Source organism: Phodopus roborovskii, unplaced genomic scaffold (genome assembly GCF_943737965.1).
Source record: "Phodopus roborovskii unplaced genomic scaffold, PHOROB, whole genome shotgun sequence".
NCBI classification, from domain to species: domain Eukaryota; kingdom Metazoa; phylum Chordata; class Mammalia; order Rodentia; family Cricetidae; genus Phodopus; species Phodopus roborovskii.
Window position 1 is genome coordinate 2,588,103 of NW_026126586.1, and position 18,769 is coordinate 2,606,871.

The 18,769-nt window shown below is 39.1% G+C and overlaps 1 protein-coding gene across 1 annotated transcript in view; it reads left to right on the top strand.

Annotated features, from left to right (window-relative positions):
- Tbc1d5 (TBC1 domain family member 5) overlaps positions 1–18,769 on the top strand; it is a 247,774-nt gene that overhangs the window by 115,313 nt on the left and 113,692 nt on the right. The gene's annotated exons all lie outside the window — the stretch shown is intronic.

Genomic DNA, 18,769 nt, shown 5'->3' on the forward strand with positions numbered 1-18,769 from the left:
AAATAATTGTGAGGTAGACAAAATCACTCAGATTTCATTTTGTTGTTATTCCTCCCGCTGTAGTTAATGACTCCTGGGCACAGGATGCAGTAACTCTGGGCAAAGATTGTCAACCTGTGGGCCATGACCTCCTTGACAAACCTCTGTCTCCAAAAATATTTACATTTTGATTCTTATCAGTAGAAAAATTAGAGTTGTGAATAGCAACAAGATTAACTTGTGGTTGGGGCTCACATCACATGAGGAGCAGCATTAAGGGTCGCAGTGTTGGGAAGGTTGAGAACCACTGGTCTGGGTATTTTAATCTTCCTTTCCTCAAGTTTCCTTACACGAAATATGTTAGCTGTAAACAGATTCTGTGTGCTGCATATGCATTTTCTTCACATGCTTACTCCTTCTTAATCAGTCAGTAGTGTCTTGGCCAACAAAATCTTAGATGTTCTAAGAGGACTGCGTTGTCCAGCTCCTCAGCCACACGTGTCCATGCTCTCCCGCTGCTACATCCCTCCCTGTGATGGCAGCTGGAACTACATGTGAGTTTCATAGCCTCACCTGAAGGCCCATGCCTACATGTGTTATTTATCTTATTCTTTATTTTGAAGCTCTCATATTGAAACCTTTGCAGGCAAAGCGTTACTGCCTGATCCCTTTATATCATGCTCCGCTCCTAGTATGGGGACGGTAAACGTGCAATGGAAACACAGAGAATGGGGCTCTTCCCCACTCTCCCTCTGTTGCTTACACCCAGAACATCCTTCTGCAGAGCTCTGAACAGCCATGAGGTTTGTAAACAATGGGCCTGCTCACCACTTCACCAACTTCAAAGAAAGCGGCCAGGAAATCTGCCTGCTACTAATAAACGGGTTTTTATTGCAAAAATTAATTATTAATATTTAACATTACTATTTTTCTCACATTAGTATTCCATTCGAAAATGTAAATTCTCCTAATTTTTTAAAATTTCTCTGTGGCAAAGCTCTTGATTGTTATATTTTTAGAATTATTTTAAGAAGTAACCACTTCGCTTTTCCCTAAAATTATATTGCTCATAATTAGTAAGATTATCTCCAATTATGAGCTAGATGATCTCAATTCTCTTGAAAAATTAATTACAAATGTCATGTATATATACTTAAGGTGATAATTTTAGACATATAATCTTATTTCATATACATGCTTGTATATACCCTTATAGTGCCAGAGTTACATAGCTCTATATGTCAGTATATAAAATGTCAGTTCTCCGAATTAATACTTGTAGCAACATAGATGATCAGCTATTACTGGACAAATTATTTTCTTCACTCACTTTGTTTTTACATAAGGCACAAAGTGGATTTTCAGAGAATGCTTAGCTTGATGGGTCGACATATAAGCTATTTGACATTTGTTCCCAGTCAGACCGGATGCCACATGAAAAATTTACTCAGGCAAGAGACTCCCAGGAATAAACAGTTCTCTAGTGTTGCTCACAGGGGACTCGGCAAGGTGAGCGGAACTTCAGCTTGTCACGGATGCACTGTTCTGACAAACATAAGTAGATGCTAATGGCTAAATCGTGACAGAATAAAGTCCCACAACCATATGGCTAATTGCCACAACAATATCTTCAGTGTTATTAATCAAGTTTTCATAGTGTGCCATGATAATTGGAATAATTAGAAACAGCATAGGCATTGCTTATCTGCCACATATTCTGCAGAAGGGACCTCAGACAACCACAGTCAAACTTCCAATACTCTGCTATTTAGTGATACCTTTTCCTCAAATCTGTCTTAGTAAATTAATGAATTAACTTCATGCCTTCAGTATATTTGGTATTAGCTTCTATAAACACACAATTTGCTAAGTGATACTGCTGAAACTCCTATGCATATAGTCAATGGTTCATGGGCTCATGTATATAGTCAGTGAAAGAAATATGTTCATTTTGGAGGTTATGGTTTGAAAAAATGAATTTCTTGTCTCCTAATATTTATTCTTTGAGAATTCTGTACAGTAAATTTTGATCATATTCACACCCTTAACCAACTTCTCCCAGATACCCCAGCACCTCCACCCTATTCTCTAGTCATCCAACTTTGTGTCCCCTTTTTTAAACCACTTTAGTTAAGAAAAATGATAAGTAAGAAAAGTCAAATGAATTAAAAAATAAATTTGCATACTTTGTTTTAACATAATACCTGATTTTGAAGCTTTAGTCACTAGTCTCTTCAGTTAAACATCATCTCCAGATTCCCTAATCTAAAAATAACAGAAATGCTATTTCATTACAACCTTGAGTCAGAAATTATTGCTCCAAAGACTCTTGAATTCTGCAAAATTTAAAGTATGTGTTACTTTCTTTTATTTGAATGAGCCTTCCCCTACTTCTCTCTGTGGATCAAAGGTGCAAAATACATATTAGGAAAATTAAGTAAACTATGAGTTTTCCCTTCAGTTGGTCTATCATTCCCTTAGTTGTACAGAAGATGCTTAGTTTTAGCAGGTCCACTTGTCAATTTTTGGCTTTAATTCCTAGGCAAATGGAGCCCCATTCAAAGAGTTCTTTTCTTTCCCTAGACCTTATGATTGCTAGCTAGTGTTTCTGGTAGCAGTTTGAGTGCTAGAGGTTTCATAGTGATGTCTTTGGTGCATATAGAGTTTTGTGAAGGTGACAGGTATGGTTCTAATTCCACTCTTCTGTATGTGCACATGCAGTTTGCAGGCACCGCTTGTCCGCTTGTTGGAGCTGTTATTATGTTGAGCTATCTTCCCTTCAGGCCTATTCTCTCTTAGACTTTTTTCATAAATACATGCTGAGGCCTTTCCTCCAGCTGTTGAACTGAGCATGTGACTTCTCTTTAAGTCATTTTATAGTATTTATTATATGTAGTGACTTAGAATATCCAAGAATCCCTCCATCTCTGGAATAAAGCCATCTTGATTATGTGGATGATCTTCTTGATGATGACTGTAACTGGTTTGTTAAGTATTTTGTGGAAGGGTTTTGGATCTGGGTTCACTAGGGATATAGGCTTGTAATTTAGCATTACAGTAATGCTGGAGTCATAAATGGAGATCTGAAAGTGATATTTTTCTATTTCTAAATAATTTAAAAATTATTGGCTGCACTTCTCAGAAAGTCTGGTTGATTCTGCTGTAAATCCGCATGAGCTGTGGCTTTTTTTTTTTTTTTCTTTTTGGTCAGAAGACTTTTTATTAATGTTTCAATGTCATTATTGGTTCAATCTCTTTTTTATTTGATGAGCTCTTGCTTAACTTGGTTAACTTTGATGAGTCTAGAAACTAGTCCATTTCTTTGAGATTTTTGTAACGTAATTTGCTTTTTGTTGTTGGTTTTAAAGGATTCTCTTATAATCTTGTGAATTTCTTTGATTTTTGTTGTGGTGTTCACCTGTGTACTTCTGACTCTGTTCTTGGGTGTTGTTTGTTTGTTTGTGGGGATAGTTGGATCAAGGCTCTGTCAAACTTGGTTATCCTCTCATAGAACCATCTCTTATTATCAATTCTTGGTATTGTTTTCCTTGTTTCTGTTTTATTTATTTCTGTTCTGACTTTTTTCTTCTTGTTGTTGTTGTTGTTGTTTATATTTACTCATTATGACAGTCTTCTAGATTTGGCTTTGATTTGCTGGGTTTTTTTTTTTTTCTCCAAATTCTTGTTGCATTATTAAGTCATTTATTTGTGGTCCTTCTGACTTTTTAATGAAGTTATTCAGAGATACAAATTCTCATTGTAGGACTGTTTTCAATGTCCCAGAGATTTGTTGTTTTGTGTTTTCATTTTCAGGAATTCTTTTGTATTTCTTTCTTGGTTTCTTTGGCCCATTTATCTATCAGTAATAAGTTTTTAATCTTCATGAGTTTGTGTAGTTACTAGAGTTTTATTTGCTATTTTGCTGTATTATATTGAGATCAGATAGGATGTATGGAGTTACAATTTGCTAAGGGGTGTGTATGTATGTGTTTGTCTCAGATGTGATGTATTTTAGACAACCATGTAACATAATAAAACATCCAGAAATACATATTGGAGTTCAAGCTGATACTCAGATAAGCAAAGCAGCCAGCCATTAGCTCTTACCTCTACCTCAAATTGAAAGGGGTGACCCTGTCTCCACGAGCTCTCCATTAAGCCTCAGGCTGCTGCCTATCCTCAACATGGGTGCAGTTTGATCCTTCAGGCAATATTTATTAAATCATAAATAATATGTAACCACACAATCATTCATTGGCTGCTGAGTATAAGATAGTAATTTTTGATGTTTGGGTGGAATATCCTCAACGTAATCTGTTAAGTCAGTTTGATGTTGACGTCATTTAATTCTGATGTTTCTGTGTTTATTTTTTTTGTACAATTATCTATCCATTAGAAAAAGTGGTATTAACCTGTTATTGAATTGATGTTATCTTTAATCCATTATTTTACTTTTTAAAAATTGGGAGCACTAGCATTTGGTGCATCTATGTTTAGGATTGTATTGTCTGTGAATAATTGTTCCCTTGATTAGAATGAAACATGCTTATAATTAGTGCTAGTTTGAAGACATTTTGGCAAATATTAGGATAAGAACAGCACTTGCCTCCTAATGCCATTTGTTTGGAATACTTTTTGCGGTTCTTTCATTTTAAGGTGGTATCCATCTTTAGAGCTAAAATAAGTTCCTTGTAGACAACATAAAGATAGATTTTATTTCTTTATTATTTTTCTTATTTTATATATTGATCCCAGTTTCCTCTCCCTCCCATGCCCTCCCAACCCCACTAACATCCCCCCTACTCCATAGGGAGGGTGATGCCTTCCAAGAGGGATCATCAAAATCTGTCAAATCATTTGGAGTAGGGTCTACCCCCTCCTCCCTATCTCCAGGCTAAGGGAGTATCCCTCCATGGGGAATGTGCTCCCAAAGTCCTTTTGTGCACCAGGGATACATCCTGGTCCCACTGCCAGAGGTCCCTTAGACTGCCCAGGCCTTCTAACTAAGACCCATGTTCAGGGGGCCTGAGTCAGTCCAATGCTGGATTCCCAGCTATCAGTCTGGGGATCCATGAGCTCCCCCTTGTTCAGGTCAACTATCTCTGTGGGATTCTGAAGCCTGATCTTGACCCCTTTAATTATCACTCTCTCTCTCTGCAACTGGATTCTAGGAGTTTGGTTCAGTGTTTAGCTGTGGGTGTCTGCTTCTGTTTCCAAAAGCTACTACATGAAGGTTCTAGGATGGCATATAAGTTAGTTATCAATCTCATTATCAGGGAAGGGCATTTAAGGTAGCCTCTCCACTGTTGCTCAGAGTATTAGTTGGGGTCAACCTTGTAGGTCTCTGGACATTTCTCTAGAGTCAGTTTTCTCTTTAAATCTATAATAATGGCTCCTTCTATTATGATCTCTCTCTCTCTCTCTCTCTCTCTCTCTCTCTCTCTCTCTCTCTTTTTGTTCTTGTCTATTTGTCCCCGACTCAGTCTTCCTGATCCCACACATTCTCCTCTCCTACCCTTCTCTTTCTCCTAACTCGCTGTCCACTCACTGTTCCCAATATGCTCAGGAGATCTTGTTCCTTTCCCCTTCTGTGAGGGACCCTGTATGAAGCTCTTAGGTTCCTCCTTGATCTGCCAACCTGTTTCTTTGAGTTGGAGAGTTGAAGCCATTAACAATTGAAGTTACCATTGAAAGCTGTATGTTTATTGCTGTCATTCCTTTTTTTGTTTCTGTTGGCTGTTTGTGTTCCTGGTAATTATACTTTCACTTGTTTCCTTTCTACACTCTTGGCCATGTTTCTCCCTCTCTTCAGTCTAAAGTATTGTTTCTGGTATATTCTGTAGGTTAGATTTTGACTGCATTTTCTTTCTCTTTTAACTGTAGTAGATAAACTTCCTAGGAACTGTAGTCTAGGTTGGCGTACGTCACCTTATAACAGTTTCAGGCTCTTCTGGAGCTCAACTTTTCTGTTGAGCTATCAACAGTTACGCTCTGCTTTTCTGTTACATGTGACTTGTGTTTATTCCTTCACGGCTTTCAATGCTCTTGCTTTGTTCTGTATGTTAGTTTTTAAACTGTGATGTGCTGTGGGGAGTTTCTTTTCTGATCTTGTCTGTTTGATTCTCTGTATATTTTACATCCAAGTGGCTGTCTTTCCTTAGTTTGGGAGTGTTGTATTCTTTGATCTTGTTGAAAGTCTAGTCTGTACCGTTGTTCTGGGATTCTTCTTCATTTATACCATAACTGAAGATTAGGTCTTTTTATGGTACCCCGCAGTTTGGGACCTGGCAGGTCATATACTCATGCACACAAAGAACCCTCTAACTGGACCATGGGGTTCAAAGAGACAGGTAACTTAGCTATGCTTTCCAACAAACACATCCCACACTCCAGTCACCACTTAACATAGATCTGTCCTGCTCACCACCGGCCTGGAACAGCCTGATGAGTTCACCTGACCCTAACTATCTACACCAGCCTAACTCCCAGACATACTCCAGTGAATGTTCATAGATAGAAGAATGAAAGTAGAACCATATCTGCCACCCTATAAAGTCAATCCCACATTGGCAAGCATAATTAGTCCTCATTTGGATGGGGATGTGTATTAGGTTTGCCTTTCTTACCCCCTACCTTCAATCTCTTTCTCCCCTGCTGCGGCTGGAGAGAAAAACTTTACAATTGTGAGCGGATGCCAAAGCAAGTTGTAGAAATAAGTTCCTGCCCTTTTGTAGCTATAGAACCAAAGCCAGTAATCACATAATCCAGAATTTTCTTTATATGACATCATTAATCTCCTTCTTAAAACCATTTAGTTTTTTTATTTGCAAACAAATAAATATAGTACTATTGTTCTTATAAAGAAAGAAGCATGCAACTTTTTTGTTTTTATTTTCTTTCCTCTATTTCTAGACTTTACTTTCTGCCCATTTAAAAAGTCATTACAAAAAAACTTGAAATGGTAACTCTATGCTTTCATTCCCTCATCTCTATATGTTAGCTAGCTTGACAAGTAGTACAATATTTTTAGCAGTAGTTTCCTACTATGTAAAGTAAGTAAGAATTCATTAGGCTATAAAAAGGTTTTAAGTATGTTACATGCATGTAGTGTTAAGTCTCATGCCTTAACATGTTTACATGATGTTGAAACTCAGTGCAGATAAAGGCGATTATTATATATAGATGTAGTGTGATCCATATATGTAGATGTATCCATATAAAGGCACAACAAAAGCATGAGCATTATCTTGTTATGATATTTTTGGACATTACAAAACTCTCAGAAGTTTACTGTAAAAATAAGACCTCCAGTACCTATGAATGTACACTTTGTTTTTTTCTATCTAGATAACACCTTAGCTCTTCATTTTCCAGTAGATGCTGCACTTAAATTCCTCAATGTAGTCAGTAATAATTCACCCTGGATTCTGTACAGACGCTTTAAACATCCCCTTTCAGTTGTTACCTTTAGTGGATGGGAACCACGCCTCTGCATTCTGTCCTCCCGTATTTGAAGTTCTCAGATGTGCAGGTGGACCCTGGTGATTCTTTAGAAAGCAGAACAGATAGCAGCGTTAACGTGTTGTCTTTTGAGCTGTGAAGTTATGTTCTGAGAAGACAGGTCTGAGATGGCCCTTTATGCTAAGGTCTCACTTGCTGAGAGCACTGCTCTTTTTTTCACAGACCTATGAGAAGATAAATGAGCTGGGCAAAACTCTTCCCAATGTGGGGACCATTTACAAAATGCACTTCTGAGTTTTCAGCCCTTCAAATGCCTGTTGTAGATTGCCCCTACCTCCAAGTAAGCTGATCTTTCCCCTAACACCTGCCTCTGGCCCCAAAGGCTGCAGACACCTTGTCCTTGATGCTGAGGCTGCAGGCTTCATATCTGCTCATCTCTTTCTGACAGAAAAAGTTACCAAGAGCCTTTCGGTAATATCAGTCCATTTAAACAATCAAAATTATGTTTACCGCTTTTAATGTTTTTCTAAGAAGTAATTCTTTTTCTTTAGATTAATACACTCAGATTTTAATGCCTAAGCCAGATTTAAATATTTATCATCTTACTTTTATTAAAAGGTTACTTGACTAATTTGTTTTATACTAATTGATTTAATTATCATTTCCAAACAGACTTTATCGGTATTTTAGCTATAGCTGCCACCCCCACATTGATTATAATGTTTGTTTGTTTGTTTGTTTAGATTTGTTGGGAAGCTTGAATCTGTTCCCCGCCCAGTTCTCTTGTCTTTGAATCATCTTAGTTTAATACTGCAATATTATAAAAACCCATTGTGATGGCTAATCTTGTCAGCTTGAGACCCACAGGAAGAGGAAATGTGAAGAAGTGGGTGTGTCTGTCCCAGGGTCTTGTGCGTGTTATACAGGCACCTTTCCACTAACCCCAGGCCCCAGGTTCAGTTTCTGTGAACATTTAGGTGATAAATACAAAAAATGCCCTCTAATTTGAAACTGTTCATAATTATTCTTTATGGAATATATAGCATTAGTCCTGTCAGTACAGAGTTATTCTTTGTCATTAACTTTTAATTACAAACTCTCAGAGTCATTTGGCATCTTCTAATTTCTAGTTGCTGTAGCACCTCCAAAACCTCCCTCTTAAGGAGCTGCCCTTTGATTTGTCTTGTCCTCATCCCTTTCATCATCATCTATCTGACTGCAACTTGTTTGTTTCGTTTATCCCACCGTTTCCCTTCGTCATTTACTCCACTGATTTTCACAGTGATTAGCCTCTCCGGCAAGCACCTGAAAAGCAGGTAGGTAGGCATGGCAGCCCTCCTGGATCCCTGTTGCAGGAATCTCATGAACAAGCTTGACAGCTAGACTAGAGTGAATGATGGAGGAGCTGTGGGTTCATCACATGGACTGCTGTAATAGATGAGATGGAAAGCAACTGGGAAGATAACCAGCATCCATCTTTGATCTCACACACATGAACGTACATGCACTGAATACACACACATATGCAAAAATAACTGTCAGTGATTGTGTTTGTTGACTCACTTTTTCTGACTCCCAAGTAGATGGGAGCTATCTCACAGACCTTCAGTATTTCCTTTTTGTAATTGCCTGCTACTTGCTTCACTAAGAACATAGAACAGGCCTATCCACTACACACACACACACACACACACACACACACACACACACACACACGTCAGTATATCCAGAAACTTCTTCCATCTCTCCCTGATCCCTTCTAACACTCACCCTTGCCCTCCTTAGACACCATGACCTACTCAAGAATGTGCCCACATAGCTACTTCTATTTTGTGCAACATCATTAATTTCTCCTCTACTGTATTATTTTTAATTTGTATAAAACATTTAATATGTTGTTTGGTAGGATTTGGTACATTATAACTATATTAATCTGAGCTACCATTACTATATTAGCTTTAACCTAACTAGACCTTTTTCCTACTGCTGCTATGGTATTGACTGTTTCTTTAGAGAGTTCAATAAGACCTTTGGGATCCAACAAGGTGGCTCAGCAGGTGAAGGTGCTTAACTGCCAGGCATGATAACCTGACTTAAAGCTCTGGGACCCTCAAGGGGGAAGGAGAAATCCAAATCTTACAATCCTTCCCTCTCACTCACAAATGCATGCCATGGTACACACATACACACACAAAATAATAAGAAGAAATAAATGTAATGAAAAATAAAAAAGACCACTTGGAAAATTTACAAGTTTCTCTTTATCTACACAAAACTATATTCACAGTTAACTTTCTAATCACATACAATGTTAATCTTTTTTAACAATCATCTCTGCCTCCCATCTTGCTGAAGGGGTGTAGGGGTCACTGGTACATGCTACCACAGCTTGATTTTTATGTGAGTTAATGAATCAAACTTGGGTTGTCATGCTAGCTCTTGTACCCACTGAGCCATTTTCCTGGTCCAGGAATGTTCACCCTAAAATTAGTGGTAACAGCTTCTGTTGCTAATTGGTTGGTCATTTTTTTTAACCAACTATGTAAAGAATATTCTTGGGCTACTTTCTTAGTTTCATACTGGCCATTATTTTTGATACCTTGTACAGCTACCTGAACACTGTATAGCCATATACACGATAGGTATAAATACCAAAGAAACAAATATTGACACTGTGCCTGGCGTTCCATTCTAACTGTTCCCTGTGCAACTCCACAAAGACAGTAGAGTACCACAGTATCTATTTCATCACCTTCCACTCTGTAACATACACCCTTCTCGGTCTGTCACCGGGCACCGTGCTTCCTCTGCCACCTGTCCACGTTTATCCAGAATCTCTACACATGGCAATGACTTATTTATTACTGTGTTTTTATCTCTGACACTATTGACTCCTTCTTTGCTGAGATGGTCTTTGTACTAGATTTCCAAACCACTCCATTGTGGTTATCTCTGACTGTGTTCTTTAGATCTGTTTGCTCCGTATTTCCTTCGTTTACTGTTTTCTATTCCATTGCATTCTTTATTTCAGTATTACATACAATTTATTTTGCAGTTATTTATCTATCTTAGACCCTCGTATCTACAGAAGCACAGGAAAGATGGGGCCTTCTTCTTGCTCATTGATGTGTCATCAGCATTTGAAATAAGTCTTCATTTGTATGTTCTTACTGAGTATTTGTGAAGAAACAGATTACACTTTCCTGTCTTCGAGTTTTCTCATGCAAGGTCAATAGAGATTTCATAAGCATTTTCCCTCTGGAAAGCCTATAATAGGAAGCCCAATGGAAAGGAATGAGAAAAGCTGGGAAGAGTAGAGTATCCAGATGGTGGGTTTAGTCAGGAGAGACAAATGTAGGCTGGTATATAAAAAAAGACCACAAGAGATCAGAGTTGATGAGAAGGACATGGAGGTTAGAGCACTTCCTTGTATTCTAATAATGATGCTGGAGTTGGCTGTTGGGAAGTAGGTCAAGAAACACCCGGAAAGTGAGTAAGATACCAGTTGAGAATAAAATCAAAGGGTTCAGCCAGACTCTGAAGCCACTGTAAGAACATGAACTTTTACTTTGAACTGATAGCCATTAGAGAAAGTTGAGCAGAGATGCAATCATCTGACTAGCCCTTTGAAAGGATGACTCTGGAAGCAGTAATGAGATTGGACTATAGAAGTTAAAAACTAAGGGAAGGGGTATGTAAATAACAGTTTTCCCTAGAAGTATATTCCCACTTTAAAAAAAAAAAAATCAGCCTTGTAAGGAGAGACTTTTTGTCTTTTTTCTTTTGTTTTGTTTTGTTTGTTTGTTTTTTTCAAGACAGGGTTTCTCTGTGGCTTTGGACCCTGTCCTGGAAGTAGCTCTTGTAGACCAGGCTGGTCTTGAATTCACAGAGATCAGCCTGCCTCCCGAGTACTGGGATTAAAGGCATGCACCCCCACTGCTCAGCAAGGAGAGACATTTTTGTCTGTCTCAATTGCTGACCAGACCTTACCATTTATAATAGTTGATGTATTTTAGGCTCTTAGATATTATTGTATGGAGAATTTTAAAATATGAAACAAGTAGTTAATAAAATGAAATGATGTTAGTATCCATAGAATTTGTTCAAAGTTTGATGAAGCATTTCTGTGTGTAATATATTCTAACAGATTAAATATGGTGTATAAAATTAAAAAAAAAAAAAAAAAAAAAAAAAACTAGAGTCAAAGGTTCCTGGCTTCTGAATAGCCAGAGTTGCATTGTTCTTTCTTTACTCAGTAAGAAGAGCAAGAATTTGGCAGTGGCCATATCCAGTTTTCAGCAACCTCCCAAATTCAAGTACAGGGAGGTACCAGCCCTAGGTAAACATATGCCATCAATTCAGTGGGACGTTTCGTTAGAAGGATTGAAATAGTGAGCTAAGACTGAGGAATAGATAACAGCATCGACGTTGAAGACCAGAATTCTAAGTCCCACCAAACTAGCTGTGAGGTTGTCCGTCCCTCCCATTAAGTACCACAGTCTGACAAGAACCGTTCTCTGACTCAGCTTTTCCCTTGAGTCAGTTTCCCCATGCATTCTCCATTGTAGTCCTTTATAGGAGGCACTTGCTTGTATTTCCATGAGAATATTTAATCATCCTTTGAATTTTTCAAAGCTGTATCTACTCTTAAGAGTACAGTCATAACATTCATTCCACATTTAAGTTTGGTGTGTGTGTGTGTGTGTGTGTGTGTGTGTGTTGTGCACACACACGCGTGTGCATGTACGAAAGCTTGCCACAGTGCACAGGGGGTGTAGTCAGCCGGCTGCTACCTGGAGCAGGGTCTCTTTCCACCCTGCTTTAAGTCAGGTTCTCTCTTGTCTCTGCCACAGTGCTAGGTAGCCTAGGCTTGCTGGCCTGTAACTTCTGGAGCTTCTAGCTCCTCTGTGTCCTGTAGTGAGATATCCACCCCACCCACACCTGTTGAACTGACCATGCCCACTGGGGGCATGGGGACAAGTGTGTCCACTTTTCATCTCTCAGTAGGAATGCTGGAACTACAGACAAGTGTCACTACTTCCAGCTTTTTACATAGGTTCAAATCAGTGCTTCAGGCTGCTATGACAATTGCTTTTCCCTGCTGAGACATCATTTGCCTGTAGTTGTCATTTTTAAAGTCGAATACAATGAATTTGTATTGTGGTGAACTTTTTCTATTTAACATTTTCTTTGTGCCCTTCTGTAAGAACATCTGCCCTCAGCCCTTACAAAAACCCTTGACTACCACTGGTGTATTGTGCTAACTCTATAGTTTTGTTTTGCCTTTCCTAATTTAATACATAAAAAGAACTATGTGGTGTGGACCCCTTTAAATCTGTTTTCTTACTTATAGTAATGCAGTTAAGATTCATCATGTTATTGGTTATAGCAGTAACCTTTTTTATGTATAATATTCTAACTTTTGGATTGTTTAAGCACTAGCCAGTCAAAGGATAGTTCAGTTTTTCCCATTTGGGGCAAATATGAATACAAACATAAATATTCACATGCAGGTGTTTATGTGAATGATTTTTCTCTTGGATAAATCCTGGGGAGACAGATTAGTTGGTTGCTTGGTAAGTATATGCTTAACTTTATGAGAAACAGACAAATGGCTTTCTGACTGCTTTCCAAAAATGTCTGTACCATTATATGCTAACACTGATAATATAAGTTACTAGTGGTTTTATTCACTACTGTCTTTTGTCGTTTGTAGAAGCCATATTAAACCAGGCCCTGCTTCATGTCATAGTCCCAGACACTTGGGAGGTGGAAGAGGGTCACCCAAGTCATCTTGGGCAATCCAGGGGAACTGTCTCAAAAGCAAATCAAGAGAATAAATAAGGAGAGTCACTCTAATGGATGTATAGTAGTGTCCATTATGGTTTACATTTGTATTTTCATAATAACTTTATTCAGCCCCTTTTCTTCATTTGTTAGTATATCATTTCCTTGGTGGTCTTGGCACATCTCTGTGGTGATATATTATTTGTGATTTATTACAGCCACTGGAGATCAAAATAGCAAAGCAACCATACTAGAAAGCAGGCACACACCTTTAATCCCAGACTCAAGACAGAGCTCTGCCACCTGAGAATAACTTTCCCAGTAGCTCCTTTGTTTGAAAGCAGCTGTTGTTGAGGTTGTTGTTCACACACACACACACACAGAGAGAGAGAGAGAGAGAGAGAGAGAGACAGACAGACAGACAGACAGACAGACACAGAGACAGAGAGAGACAGACAGACACAGACACAGAGAGAGCCAGGCACACTGACAGACAGACACAGAGACAGAGAGAGCCAGGCACACTGACAGACAGACAGACAGACAGACACAGACACAGAGAGAGCCAGGCACACTGACAGACAGACAGACAGACACAGAGACAGAGAGAGACAGACAGACACAGAGAGATCCAGGCACACTGTCCTGGCAGAGATCCCTGCAGCTCACAGCTCTGTCAGCCTGGCCTACTTGGCAAGTTGGGCAAATGATACACTGTTTGAAAACATAAGGTGGATGCCTCCTGAGAAGAAACTTCTAGTGTTCAAACGTGCATGTGCACATATGTACACATACACACTCATATAAATGCAGGGTATTTGCCATGTCATCAGAAACTGTATGTGATTATTATAAAAGGTGGAGTTCTAAGCTTCCATGAATAATAAAGCATTTTCATTGGTTAATGTATATTTTGCTCTTTTAAAAACATATACATGCATATATGTAGCTATCAGGTAGAGATAAAGTGGAATAGCCAACTTCACTGATAACCTTTGCATTTCCACTCAGAGCCAAAGGTAGTTTGTGATGATTTAAGTTGATCTTGTGGGTTTTCAGTGAACCCACGGTGTGATTGTCTAGGGAAGATGTGAACAAATCTGCCCACCCAAGATAGGGAGGCCAGGGCTGGCAGAGCACATGAAAGATCCCCTCAGCTTCTCCTAGTGAGCCAGTGGGGTTTGTTTCATTTCTTACAGGAGTGTAGCTTAGGCGTTAGTGACAGGAACACAGGAGATTGACTGAGATCCCACCCCAGCATGGGAGATAACTCCGGAAAGCTATCTCCCTGGAAGTCCTGCACAGCTTCACAGCCATTTCCAAGAGAGCCTCCTCCTCAGCCACCGGGCATCGCTCAGTCACAAACCTGTGCATTTCCTTAGCTGCTTGAGTCTTCTCTTCCCTCCTTGGAGGGAATCATTTGATTCGGGTTATAGGACATATTTACACATTACATACATAATGAATATATGGATCATTCCAGTTTCATCTGTTTCTTCTGCCTCTCACACCCTTTAGTCAGAGGAGCTTCACCCAGCAGATATGTTCCAATTTTTGTTTTATTTCATTTGGGTGCTAAGGCTTGAACTTAACCATGCAAATATTAGGCAAGCATTCTACCACTGAACTACAGCTCAAGCCCTTGTTTAATGATTAGAACTAGAACATATATAACCTCAATGGAAGATAACCTAAAAACCATTAATACTTAGCTTTGAAATGTATTTAGCAATGTTTTAAATTGTTTGTAATTTGTAAATTATATTCTGCTAATGTCATCAATTTGCTCAGATGTTTTGATAGATTTAGTGGGGAAAGTGCAAAAAAAAAAAAAAAAAAAAAAAAGCAAACGTAGATTTAACTGAGGAGCCCAGATTATTATTGAATTAAGATGGGTAAGTCTCATATTCAGAGTTGCCATCATAATATACAGTCTATGGCCTAGCATAGTATTTACTAAACTACAGTTTAAACTCAAGAAATCTCAGATGAGGATTCTTAATTCTTTTTCAGTCTTCCTTTAGGTCATGTCAAGGTTGGGAGAAGCTGGGAGAGGCAGGCAGCTCACTCTGCTCCAGCTTTTTCAGCCCCAGCCAGGAGTTAATATAATTAAACTGTGGATGTTCTACAGAACAGCAGAAGAGTGTACATTTACAGACTGTTCAAATCCCTAAGGCATATGACCAGAACCCCACCCCAAGCAGGCAAGGACTTAGCTCAGAAACCCTGAAGGAAGATGTGCTGCTTTTTTAAAACACATTCTTTTCAGCAGAATACAAAGTTCCACGTAATACAAATATCTAAAATAAAAATGGTGTTTAGTGCTGGACAGTGGTAGCACACGCCTTTAATCCTAATACTCAGGAGGCAGAGGCAGGCAGATGTCTGAGTTCAGGACCAGCCTGGTCTACAGAGCAAGTTTCAGGCCAGACAGAGCTACACAGAGAAACCCTGCTTGAAAAAGTAAAACCAAAGGGAAGAAAGGGGGGAAAAAAATGCTGCCTCATCTTAATGTCCTGAGTTCCCTAACCCTTACTTGTGGGCATGTGACTAGATATGTGTATGGGTATGTGTGCTTTTCAGAGGAGAATGTGAATTTAATTAGATTCTCAGATGAGTCCAGAACTTGGTATTAATAGCAGACTTGAATTTAAGTCATGGTGCTGTGTAGTTTTCATTAAATTTTTTACTGAGGAAAGCACACATCTAGTGCTTATGAAATTTGTCTTCACTAGGAGTTAGAGCTCTCAGGTGAAGTACTTTTTAAATTTCTGAAACTCGCTAACTCCAAGCTGAGCACAGGAATGGGCTGAAAAGCTGAGCACAGGAATGGGCTGAAAAGCCTGACTTGTTGAAAGGCTGAATGTACAAAGGCACCATGGTCAAAGGTCAAAGTATGTATGACAAGAGAACTTTGGCCACATGAGGTCACCAGCCACCACCTCAGGCATCTCAGCATCTGTAGACTTGTCTGTTCCACACCCTGTGCTGCTTCCAAGAAAGGACCAACCTGTAGGTCACTTACTTGTGGCCTCCACTTGTAGCTAACCATATGCCACAGTTTCTCATCAGGCAGAGATGGAGCCTACTCTTTTCCCCAATTCTTAAATTTTCTTCGCTGCATTTCATTTTCTGTCAAACGTGATAGCAGTTGAGTTTCTGTAACAGTTGCTAAGGAATTAGTCCTTGCTTACTCTCAGTTGGGGAATCTTCATATATTTTCCCTGTATAGCAGAATTGAAAGAGTCCAGGGAAACTCCCTTATTGTGATGTTTATCTTCCTCCATTCCAACATGATGCTGGAAGTAAACCCCTGGAGAGAAAGAAGTCTCTTAGCATAGACCACTGTGTTTATCCAGAAATGACATCTTTAAGAGATGGTCATTCACCTGAGCAAGTTGGTCATATACAGCCTTTGTTGTGCTAGTTCATTTTGTTGTGTTTTTTTATCACCTAATGCAAGCTAGAGTCCTCCGGGAAGAGGGAATCTGAACGGAGGAAATGCCACCATCAGATTTCCGGTAGGCAAGTCTTTGGGGGCATTGTCTTGATTAATGACTAATAAGAGAGGGCTCAGCCCACTGTGAGCAGTGCCACCTGTGTTCATTTGGTCCTGGGTCTTAAGAAAAAGCAAGGCCATTGTGCTTATCACATCAGTAGAAAGCAAAATAGGACACTTTAATAAAAGTGCTTTACTGGTAATACATGAGTTGATGTATACAAACAAACCAGTTACCATTTTGACTAGGATCACTTGGGCAATTAGAAATTTGCTATTTACTTCATCTTATTGGAGTTGGGATTACATGCTTATAGAAACTTTGCTGTGATTACCTTCTTTACCTAAGTACATCCTGGTATTTCTCAGCTTGGTGTTATACAACTATACAAGATTTCTATCCCCATTCATTGTACCTGAACTTGCTGGTAAGTTACATGCTCTTAAATTACTCTGTCTTTCAAATATCATTCTTGTAATAGCAGCCAGTACTGCTACAAAAAAAACAGCGGTACTCAACCCGTGGGTTATGACTGTTGGGGGAGTGCATTTGAATAAGCCTTTTAGGGGTAGCCTAAGACCATTTGCATAAGTACTAATATTATAGTTATGAAGTAGCCATGAAAGTAATCTTATGGTTGGGGGTCACTACAACATGAGGAAGTGTATAAAATGGTCATAGAATTAAGAAGGTTGAGAATCTTTGTCCTAAAGAATAAAGCAAGGGATTGAGAACGTTCACAGATCATACAACCTTACGATGTCTGTGGTCATCTTATGCCCAATAGTCCATGGTCTTCCTTTATCCATCTATGATAAAGATTGATGCACAAGGCTGAACTTCCCATTCATTCTGTTGGTTCCCCCCCCCAAAGGGAATTATAACATTTATTATGATGAAAAAGCTTCAAACACTTGCAGAGAAAAATGCATGATCATTACTAGGTGCTTCTACAATAAGAAGTCTTCCTTAATTTAGGGCCACACACTGCCCTCTAATAGAACTGTGAGGTTTCACTAAAGTAAAATGTACACTTTTAATGGTTCAGGTGTATATGGTTGTGTTTGTTTAACTTAGGATTCATATGTGTTTCTAGAAAACCAAACCTGACCTCAGTTCAACCTGTGGATCACAAGAAACAGGAAGCAAATTTGAATTTTTGTAGGTTGAAAATTTTTTGAATTTTATACATGATTACTGTATTTACATATTCCCCACTTGTGGTTGTGTGGCGTTTTTTACTCCGCTGTCTTTTTGAGGGGGCTTGCCACTCAGCTCCTAAGTCAATTACACACAGAGGATTATTACTTACTAATGCCTGGCTCAGCTTGTCTTGTTTCTAGCCAGCTCTTCTTATCTTAAATTAACCCATCTGCCTTTTCCTCTGGGCCTTTATCTTTCCCTTCTGTAAGTCTTATTTCACTCTTCCTCCATGGCTGGCTGACGGGCTCCTCTCCTTGCTCTCTTCCTTCCTCTGTTCTTCCTCCTATTTATCCTGTCTGCCTGCCAGCCCTGCCTGTCCTTGCCCCTGCCTCACTATTGGCCATTCAGCTCTTTATTAGGACCATCAGGTGTTTTAGACAGGCAGAGAATCCAGCTTCACAGAGTTGAACAAATGCATCATAAATAAAAGTTACACACCTTAAAATATTATTTCCCAACATCTGCCTCTTTTCCTTCACCTTCCAACTCTCTTGTGCCCTCTGTACTCCCTCTCAACTGACTGTATCTCTCTCAGCAGCCATTTATTGCCAATAGCCGTTCATCTAAGAGTAAGGACGTACAAAATTTTTCTTATTCACGTTGACATGTCAGCTGATATTTCCATTAAGCATCCCCCTCTTCTATTGTGTTCTCTGAGCTTGGTGTAGGGGTTGCATTATAGATGTAACACGTTAATTGTGTGTCCTATGATTATTCTGTGTTTATGACCAGTGTGCATCTCTGTAAAAAGCCCCTACTGTATCTGTTGCATACACATGCTGCTTTGGGGAGAAGTGAAAATCATACTTAGCTGTGGGTAGAGATAAGTATTTAGAATA